The following is an 11,278-nucleotide window of genomic DNA, read 5'->3' on the forward strand; positions in this document are numbered from 1 at the left end:
CGTCTCCCGTACAATGGCGAATTTGACAGCTTCATTGTTTTGGGTGGTAGTTCACCAAGTTCATACAAGACCGCAACACATGTAACAAGGTTTTTTTACCAATTAATAAAAATATAATAAATTTAAGTATGGAATTTTTCCGAGGTTGACATTAATGACCGAAAGATTATTTGAGTCGCTACTCTGGGCTTGTTTCCCCAGCGATTCTTGACAGCTAAGTATATTTTTAATATTATATTTAATGCGTTTTTTTGCGGGGTCTATAATGCCCCGTCACAATACGTATCAAAATATCCAAAATGACGGATCAAATACAGAGGCAAAAAATTATGTATTCATCGGATTTGCTTAAAACTTGCTACTCAAAATTTTGGCAGTTCGCTGATAACTAATCCGTTCTCAAAAACGGTAAATTAAGAATAATCTATCTATATCACTGCATTAGGTATTTTTGACTACGAATTAAATATCAATGATCCGATAAAATCTTCAGTAGCAACTTTTAAGCAAATCCGATGAGTTTTTATAATTCTAGTCCACGATAATGGAACCATAATTTTGAATGTTGTAATTATCGCTTTATATTCTTTTTGACTGGCCCAAAAAAGCAGTAATAATCTTTTTAAGAAATTTCGATCAATTTTCATAGTTTCAGTTCGCTATAACTTAGAATACACCTTGAAAAAAATAAGATTCGAATTCACTGAAAAAATGATCAGTTGAGACAACCATTTAGCTTTTAAGATATGGTACTGCTATTTTCTAGTTAGGACAACCATTTGCTTAGTTGCTGATACTAACTAAATAGTCTATGAAACTAATGGAATGGTTGTACCCACTAATAAAATAGTAGTATCAACTAATAAAATAGCAGTACCATTTCTTACTTACTAAATAGTTTGCTTAAACTTCCGTAGTAGATTAAACAGATTATCTTATACTTCCAAAAAATTAGCGTAGTTTGTACTATGGCCTTCCCCTTAGCAATCGTCCTTTATTTTTTGGTAAAATCAATATAATATTATTAATAATAATTTTTTAAATATTTTTAAACACGCATAGAGCTAATCTTTGTTTTCTCGCATGAGTTTAAAATCTGTTCAATTCAGCCTAGCAGTTTTAATCCAAGAAAAAAATCCCCAGTCATTTCCAGGTTCTTTTCTGGTTCCTAAACATTTTTTAAGGTCAATGAAATTTAAAAAACCGAAATCTAAAGCTAACGATTTTTCCATTTCAATTAATAAATTAATAAAAACGGAACTTCAAATGAAAGATCTTTGAATTTAAAACTTTTAAAGCGAAGCATTTTTTATGAAATTAGTTAAACTGGAAAAGCACTTTCTTTTTTAAACTTTTATACATAGCAAAGTTCGAGGATTCAGATAAAGTTATAATAACATAAATCTACGTTATCATAATTAATACCCTAAATTAAAGAATCAAGCAACGAATTTAAAAATGTTTTAAATTATGTCTTTTGAAACAATTGTAAGCTAGAAACATTAAACATAGAACAGCTAATTTTTTTTGTAAACTGAACACTTTTCACATTAAAAGGTAAATTATTTTCAGTTTAAATAGTTCCAAAATAATTGAAATGCTTCCAAATTTTATTTGAAAATCTTGAAACATCTGCATGTTGTTTGACATTTAAAAATTTTTTTTATTATTTTTGAAATTTTTCAGAACTTCTTAACAATCTTGAAAATGATTCCAAACTTTCCTCAATTTTTTTGTTTAATTCTTCCAAATTAAAAACATTTCCTCAAAATCCTCAAAATTGATTTTTGATAATTTTATAGAGGCCTTTAATTGTGAAGAGAGTATTTTGAAGTTATTTCATAGTTGAAAATAGTTTATAAAACTTTAATCATGCGTTTAAATTTGTTTAACTAATACGACTTTCTAATTGAAATGGTTTAAATAACTTTTAATGTGAGAAACTGGGAATTCTCGAATTGCGAGTTGATTACGAATCATTATTAATTTATATTTACAGTTGATCAACTAACATTTTTTTATCTAAAATCTTTGATTTCGAACGCTTCTAATTTTTAATTGTTAAAGTCTTTAAAACAGCATTTAAATATTCTTTTAATTAAAATCTAAAAGTAAAAATATTTTATAGCGGAAGACTTTCGAAATACGCAATTCTGAACTGAATGAACTCATAATTAAAAAAGATAAAAATTTAACTAAATACAGTAATACCTCGGTCTAATGTTAATTTTGAGATTGAGCGTAACATTAAATCCAGCGTCTCGGAACTATTTTGTTTCTCTCCTGTTTTTTCTGTTTCTTGTTTCTCTCTCTATTTTATCACGCTTAAGTAAGCACCGCAAATCCTCTTGCAGCTCCTTTTACCAATCCCCACCGCTCGAGGTCAATTCTCGAAAACATTAAATGGTGGATCACTAAATCCAATCCGAATTAGAGAAATTTTCCTGTCTGTTTTTCCTACGTGCTCTTAGATTTCGTCAACCATTCACAACATCTGCAACTTCCCTTGACTACCTTTTACCAGAACCTTAATTTGTTTCCAAATGTAAATCCTACTAATCAACACCATCTTTTCGCTCTGTATCTCTTTTGAAAGACTTCACGTTTAAACGTACACCCTTAAAACGTTATCCCGATTAGCTGTTTGAAAAAAAATAATAGAAAATGTCTTAAATAAAAGAAACCATAGCGAAGGTGACTTTGAATATTCAACACCTCTAGAACCACGAAAAAAGGCTAGTGATGCCTCTCAGAATTTAACTCACGCAAAATCTCTCACACTTATCATAAATTAGTAACTAAATTTTATTCTTTCTATGACTAAATTTAATTTTAATTTTATATTAATTTTGGGTAAGTAATATAACGTTTGTTCATAAGTTATTAGAATATAACAATATAACACTTTCTTTCAATTACGTAATTAGTTATAAACAAATAACCCTGAAAAATCTCCTATTTCACTCAGCTTGATCGTTTTTGTGGAAAAATGAAGATAAGATAATACTGAGTAATATTTCCTAAAATCATAAATATTTGATAATTATTGATCAAGGTATAGGGTATGGTAGCAAATCCTCACAGCTTGATTGAGATCTCGTTGCCACCGTTCGGCTAATCAGCTTGCCAGCCGTCCCTCTCACTGTTGTCGAGCTGCTTGGCTACAGCGAGCGAGAGCAGGGTGACCGATTCAGTAATTTTTCTTTTAATCAATTTTTTTTCAACTGTAAAACAATCATTTGAATGGTCAGCAATTATTCGATGGGTACGGCACTCAATTTATTTTAGAGGTGTCACTAACTCCCGGACCAGCGTGCCCTCGTGGAGTCCCCAGGAACTAAACATAAAGTGAAGCTCCCGATTTCTGTTACAAAAAGTTTAAGAACCCTGATTTCTCTTGATAAATGAGAAACTTTCTTCGCATTTGTCCTGCGTTCTTGTTTTTTTAATTTCTGATATTGAATATTTTGTATTTTGATCATTACTATCTCTTAAAGCTGTAGAGTATGAACTGTGGGAGTGGGTGACAATTAAGTTTAGAGCTATCTTTGGCATTAATTATTTAGACACGTTAAAAAAGAAGGTGCTAAAGAATCCGCCTACCCCGTTACATTTGATTTAATTATTTGCACTGTTGCACTGTAAGATCGTGACACAAATTGAAAATGAACATGTGCTTTATAACAAACCTAAAACTTAAAAGGAGTTACAAAGATGTTATTATTTCAATTTGCTTATATCCTACACGTTAATATAATTTTCTGCAATTAAAATTAAAAGAAATATGAGAAAGTACTCAAGAACATACGTCACCAAAAGCCAGTTTCTGCTGGATTGTCATTGTGCATAAAACATATTTTTTAAGAGCTTAGAAAATGTCGAATTACGTACCTGAAAAATCCGTTTTGTGAGGAAGTTTAATAAAGTTGTTTCATTTGAAGAAAGCGGCTGCTGAAAGTTATAGATTATTGATTGAAGCTAACAGGGAAAATGTTATAACACAAAAAACTTGTGAATGATAAATCCAAGGGTCTAAAACTGGTGAATTCAATAAAGAAGACAAGGAGCGCCCTGTTCAGCCCAAAAAGTTGAAAGATGCACATTTGCAAGCTTTATTGGATAAAGACTCAAGGCAAACGTCGAAGCAAATGACGAATGGATTGAATGTTGCCCAATCTACTATTTCCGAACGTCTACATGCATTGGTACAGGTCTAGAAAGTAGGGAAATGGGTTCTATATCAATTGCAAGACAGAGAAATTGGAAGGCGAAAAACCATTTGTGATTTATGCTAGCCAGGCAGAAAAGAAAAGGTTTCTTGCATTGAATGGTGACATGTGATGAAAAGTGGATCTACAGGTTTTTGACAACCCAAAGCAAAGAACATCCTGGGTAGGCCCAGGCCAGCGTTTAACGTCACAACTAGTGCGCAATATACATGGCATGAAGGCTTTGCTGTGTATTTGGTTGGACAATGAAGGATTACCACTTATTCCGATCGATGCAGCACAGACTTTTAGAAGAAAATTTCCAGTCTTACGGAAAAGTGAGAATTTGGCTCGATGAATAGTTAGCCTCATAAAATGAACAGTTTTAAGGGAAAGGAATCCATGAATTGCCAGAAAAATGGGGAAAAGTTGCAGAAAACGATGGCCAATACTTCGATTATTAAGGTAATTCTTATTGTTATGTAAACAAACGGCCAAATTCTGCAAAAAAATTAAAATTATTAACCCAAACAACTATTATGTTTTCCATATAATTGTTTCCTTAGAAATCATTTGATTGCGATTCTTCATCGAAACTTTTACCTACGTTCTTCACTCTTTTTATTATTTGCAATTTATTGTTTTCAGGAACCTTGTTCTTTTATTCGAAGCAATTGTTAAATGCGTATTTTTTAAAACTGTATTCTCTTACTTCTCTTGCTATGTATTTTTAAAATACTTCTCCGATGGACTGCAATTCGTTTTTATCTACTCTGATTAAAATATGAGCTTTTATAATTACGTACTGTCCCCACTTTACCATTGTTTAAGTTTAAAATGAGCTACTAGTTTTTGTCTCTCTAATTTTGCTTTACTTTGTTTGGTATACATTTTAGTCTAATGTTTGTGATGTTCCCTTTTATCTTGTGGCCTGAAACGTGAGGCGTTCAGTGAGTTTTTCTTTTCCCTTTGGAATTTGGATTCCGTGTATCTTTATCTTTTCTGACTTACTTTTGTGGAATGGAGGTACCTTTGTTCCACGCAAGCACTGACGCTCAAAAATCTATCTTATAATTTCTGCCGAAACTGTTTGCTAAACTACTTATCTTAATTGGTCTGTTTTATTTAACTTCATTCTTTTAATTAGAGCCCGCTGTGCGATATTAAGAGAGAACAACAAACTTTTATCTTAATATTATGTTTCATTATTATTATAAATAAAGCGTTACATCGTAGTCTGTCAAGCATGAAATTTTGATTTATTCGTATTTATAGTTTGAAAAACCAATAATTCGAAGCAAACACAGATGTAATTATCTCAGAACGACAATCTTGAAGCTTGTATATAATAGTATAAATTGTATAATCTATAATAAATAAATGAAATAATTATTAGTTTTCGTATTAACCAAATTCTTTATTAGCGCTTTAATCAGTTTTTGCTCTACTTGGATAAAATGAAGATCGTTTATAGTCTGTTCTTCACCTTGGCAATTGACCTTAATTCTATTGGTGAATATAATAGTATTATATAGATGAACGTTAATTTTTCGGGCTGCTAACCTTAAAATATTGATCTGCGTACACTTCTATTTTTTACATAATTTCTTTATAATTAACTATTGAAAATTAACATCTATACACACCTTATTTCTAAGCCCGCTTCCTCTTGTAGCCCTGCCTTCGTCGGTTTGCCTTGCCCCGCATGCACGTGCCTACTTTCACGCTTTACCTCGTTCCTGTTAAACCTGGACTCTCATATTCTCTCCTCCCCTGCAGCCTTCTCTCTTTCTTTCTCACTCTCTATTTCTCTCCAGGCCGTTTTTCTTGAGCATCTCATATACCTTCCACTCTTTCTTGTGCATTCTTCTCACTTCATACATCCGCAGTCTATACGTTCTAGAATAAGTTTCTCTCTTAACCTTTATTATCCCACCCCATATCATGTTCTTCTACCACCTAGCACTCCCTAACCAGCGCACTGCCCCCCACCCCTTCCAAAAAGTTCTCTTCATATGTATACGCTTTACTCTTTGTTATAATTCCTGAACGCTTTCTTCCCATTTTCCTCCTGGCAATATTGTTATGCGTACCAATTGATAATCCCAGTGTCTACTTTACATATTTCTCAGGTATCCTATTTACCTCCTAACAATTCTCCACCCACACCTCCAAATCATAAAATAAAGAACTCATCAATAAAAACTCGAATAATTTTTTTCTCCTTCTAAAATCACCTGCGAACAACTTTTCTCCAGCATTCACAGCTGCCTCATTGTCAAATATGCCCTTCTCACTCTCTCTTTTGTAGAAGAGAACATTCCGTCACTCCTGCGAAACAGAAAGCCGATGTACACAAACGCTTTCACCTCCTGCATCGTCTTTTTCTTTCACTTCGACTCGCCTTCCTTATCCCTTTCACCTTCTCTCATGAATACCATCACCTTGGACTTTTCCGCATTCAGCTCTAACTTATTCTCATCTATGTTTCTTCTTAACCTTTCATCATCTACTTCAAATTCCTCCTCCCTCTTTGCCAGTAACACTATGTGATCTCAATACGAAAATGACCATATTCTAACCCCTCTAGTCCTAACTCCTCCTACCACTCCGGCTGCTAGCTCACTTTCCATATCAGCAATTAAAATCGCAAAAGGCGGTGGGCTAAGTGGAAACCCTTTGCTCAACGCCCTACTCATTCATAAACACTCAAAAATTCCCTTCTCTGCTCTCGATATATCGTTTGCTTCTTCAAATACCTCTCTTACCCTCTCGATTAAGTATGTCTCCACTCTCCTCTCTTCAATCGCCTTTAACAACCTCCCCATATCAAGCCTTTGAGATCCACCAAGAACACGTAAACTTTTAAACCCTTCTTCGCTAATTATCTATCCACCACGTGCTGCCAGATGCAAATATTTTTGCCAGACATCTTTCCACAGCCTACCCGTCAACAACATCGCGTATACTTTGTACGCCGTGTTTATTAGCATAATCCCTTTATAATTTTCCTGTCTATTCCTATGCCCTTTTTATACAGTGGCACGATCATCTCTCCATCCAACCTCTTCGGAATCCCCCCTCTACTCCCCGCACATTTTTCTAACTTCCCCCTTCAACCTACGAATTTAATATCACCGATCCTATAAACACCTAAGTAGTATTTTTTATGCAAACTCGGTTAATCTTTATTTTTGTAGTCAACGATCTTGTTATCTTATGTTCATATGCAGTGACCGAAAAATCCCTCAAGCAGTCTAATAAACATATAATAATTTAATGTTATCTTTTGATATCTTCTTAACTCTTTTATAAGCCATGTTGAATTTTGATTTGATGTACTTTTGAAAATTTTTCATAATGTTAATAATTATTATTTATAAGGTTTATTATAGATTTACCTGTTTCACATCCCATCTGTAAATTACAGGTTTTGTATGCACCTTGACAAGTCATGGCACGGGTTAACTTAAAGTACAAACTTTGAAAAATGATTAAATTGTGTTTGAAAACTTCTCTTGTTATATATTATCTTCGCATTAAACCATGTTATCAGATGTAAAGAATTTAGTCATTACATTCGTTCACCTAGAAAACAGCTAATGAAAGGTAAATATCTCAGAATGATCGGCTTGAGTTTTATAGCCAATGACATACGTAGTATATTATACATTTAAAGAATTAAAATAAAGCACTAAAATAATGATCACTCAAACTGGTAGACAAATTCTTTCGTAGTAAATTAAGCAAATGTGAGTATAAAAACTTCTGAATTACATTGTAAACAAAAAAATAAAAATAAAACTTTTCCAGCAACATTTCCGAATAACGTTCCCCTGATTGCTTGTCGGGCATTCAAAAAGCTTCCTAGGGTAAGCTTCTCTCATATTCTCAGCCACATCTTTAAATATTGCTATAATATATATAATATAATTTAATAAAATATACTTATAATAGTAACATTAAATCCTTTCTTTTTACAGAGTTAAGTACACAGTTTGAATGTTTGCCAAATGGCGAACCAATTCCTCTTGACCCTCGTTGGCGATCTTCTTCTTTTTCTTCTTCTTCTACAAGACATTCACCTGAAAGGATTGTTCTTCCTGACACCCCTCGTCCTTCAATGATGCTTCCTTCCCATGCCGAGCCTTTTTTTCGATTCAGGCCTAGATCTCCTTCTGCTGGGACTCGTCCATCTTCCAGGCCTTTTGCTCCAGCTATATTTCTACCTTCTCCTAATGGACTTGGATGTGGACTTGAAAATATTGGATTTATTCGGCTTATTTCAAGCGCAAATCCTAGCCAGATATTTCATTTTGAAAGATATACTTTTCCTAACAATATACCACTTAAAATAAGTATAGGCAAACATAAGTATGAACCGATACCGAAAACCGAACAAATTGTATTATCAACATCCAGTGGCGAGGTATTTGCAATACTGAAAAGTTGTAATTTTCTTGCTGGAGTTTACTCGTATTCACATAGTAAAAGGCAGACAGTAAGGTCAAAAATAAACATGGTGTACGGCACGGTTTCCCCATTGGACCGAAAAGAAGTCGCTAATACTCCGGTGGGTTACAACCGCCCAATCTACAGGTTTTATCAAGTGCTGCACGTTTTTTAAAAACAATTGAAGAATAAAATGATGCTGAGAATTCGAATATATATCCGAATTTTTCATGTAACTGCTAATTATATCAAAAATAAAATGTTTTCTGGCTCACTGAGTTTTAATGTCTTTGGAACTTACACTTCGCGCTAAGATACGTATCTGTCGTATTGAACTTGAGTTCGCGTACACGTCATTAATTTGATAAACGCTTAAATTAAGTCTTATAGAAAATTTCCCTTTTAGGTTTCAAGATGTATCAAACAAAATATTCATTTAGCATTCACACAACAAAGCATTTACAGATTCACACGTTCGTGATGCACACGATGCCTCGGTAAGTCGAACAAACGGCCGACTTCATTCGAACGATGCCGAGCTTAATCGAGTATGATTTCTCCTGGAGGTCCCGATCTTGAGCAGTTTTGAAAGTCTGATGAATTCCTAGCCATCTCTAAGAAATCTGAGGATTTAGAGTAAAGATTTCGTGATTCCTCACTTAGTAGTCCCTCGCAATTTTTGCTCAAGATATTTAGGTTATTTTATTTCTCGTGTAACTCGTCGAAAAACTGGTAATATCCTACAACTAAGTTCAGGGTTTATTTGAGTAAATGTGAGTATTTACTAAATTGTTCTTGTGGGAACTCTTCAGCCCAGCTCCTGAATATTACTATTAGGACTACTGATACTAGAGGAGATTTTTTGCAGATGTGAGGATGAATTTGGCCTCCAGGCTGTCGCCAATCGGTCTAACCGAAAGAGCAAGGAGAATAATTATCAATGAATTAAGCCATATTTGATATTTCAAATAGTTCACATATGGCAAATGAAAATAACTAGTGGGATAGCTAGCATGCATAGTAGTAGCACTGATGTTCACTGCGACACGCAGTCTGCCGACGCGCCAACTCCAACCAATCACTGCCCGAACTACGAGAAAAGGAGAGGAACGAGCTGAGAGCACACTGAGGATAACTCTCTTTTCTTTTGAACTTCCCAAAGCTTAAATTTGCTTCACTGTGTACAGGTTAACTTCTATTACCATCTGAATGTTAAAAGTGAAAAAATCTTGTACATGCTGCAAGTTTTGCGAGGCAGCATTGCAATCTCGCTTTGTTTCACTTTTAAAACATGCTATAACTAAACAAACATCTGAAATGCGCGTAGCTGTTTTTTTTTCAAGCAAGCAATGAAAAATAATTTTAGAAAAAAAACCTGAAGCTAATGAGAACAAAAAAGAATGTGAAGAAGCTTTATATTTTTAGTGTTTAATTGACAATTCAATAAGAGGTCTTGAACACTTATTAGCTATAAATATAGGGAACCCTAGAGTTATTTTTCTTTTTTGCAGCTGATGGTGTACCTATCTCTGGGGATGTCTGATTGTTTGGTCACTTTCCTGTCATTTCTCTCTCCTGTTTCTCCCTCTGTTTTCTGATGAATCGGTGTACACCGTATATCCCACCACAGCTCCTCTCACCCACCCTCGTGGCGCATTTATGAAGTATAGACCATGCTCAAACGTAGGGCACGGGAAACTCGACTAGCCGCCCTCGAATATAACCCAGGTTTATCGGAAATTTTTAAAGGAATAAGTCTGGTGCTTTGTTGCCACCGAGCATGGTGCAGCGAACACTCGGACCTTAGCCTTACGAGAGGACGCCAGCGCCGTTCTTCACCGCTCTGACTCCGTTTACCAAACTTCCAACAGGAACCTTGACGCATGTTTCAGTCACAACTGAGCACATTATTTGCTCCAGCAGTAGCTCCTCCACCTTTAGGGGTCACCAGCTCCTCCGTGGCCGTCACATCAGCTCGATAAAACATCATCACCACGAATCTGAGTTCGAGTGGTGGCGTATTACTTTTTACGGCTTAATGCTCCTCGGCGAGTTTTTTACCCACTCCGCTGGGCTCTCCGTCCCTTGAGCGGCCTTGTCCAGGCATAGTCTTTTCGATAGAATTTCCACTTCTAGATTATCTCTCTCTATCTCTTTCTGTCTCTCTATCTCGTGAGAACCTCACTTCTTGAAATGGCTGACTGAAAAAGAAATAAAAAAACTCTTTGCAAGCGCGTCACCTCTCTAAACTACACGCTCCCGATTGGTAAGCTCTTTCGTGTAAATACACAAATAGTTTCTATCCTTACCCTTCATTTTCTCATTCTGCCCCCCCCCTCTTCTTGCCCAACATAAGAAAACCCACGCAGCGCATACTCGTCATATTATAGGACTGATCACGTGAAAAGGCTTCGTGAAGGGTGACATTAAAATGCTTTTTTTCAACCCACAAATTAGTAAAGCGTCCCAGTAACATGAGCAAGCTGGACACTTGGCTGGCCGAAAGTTCAATGGGAGCCAACACTTCCCGACGCCTATATCCCGGTAAACTTGAGTCTATACTTCTTTACTGTTGCCTCCCAGCACCTATACCTTTCGTAAAGACACACGCTCACGCC

The sequence above is a fragment of the Belonocnema kinseyi genome, chromosome 1 (assembly GCF_010883055.1).
Source record: "Belonocnema kinseyi isolate 2016_QV_RU_SX_M_011 chromosome 1, B_treatae_v1, whole genome shotgun sequence".
Taxonomy (NCBI): domain Eukaryota; kingdom Metazoa; phylum Arthropoda; class Insecta; order Hymenoptera; family Cynipidae; genus Belonocnema; species Belonocnema kinseyi.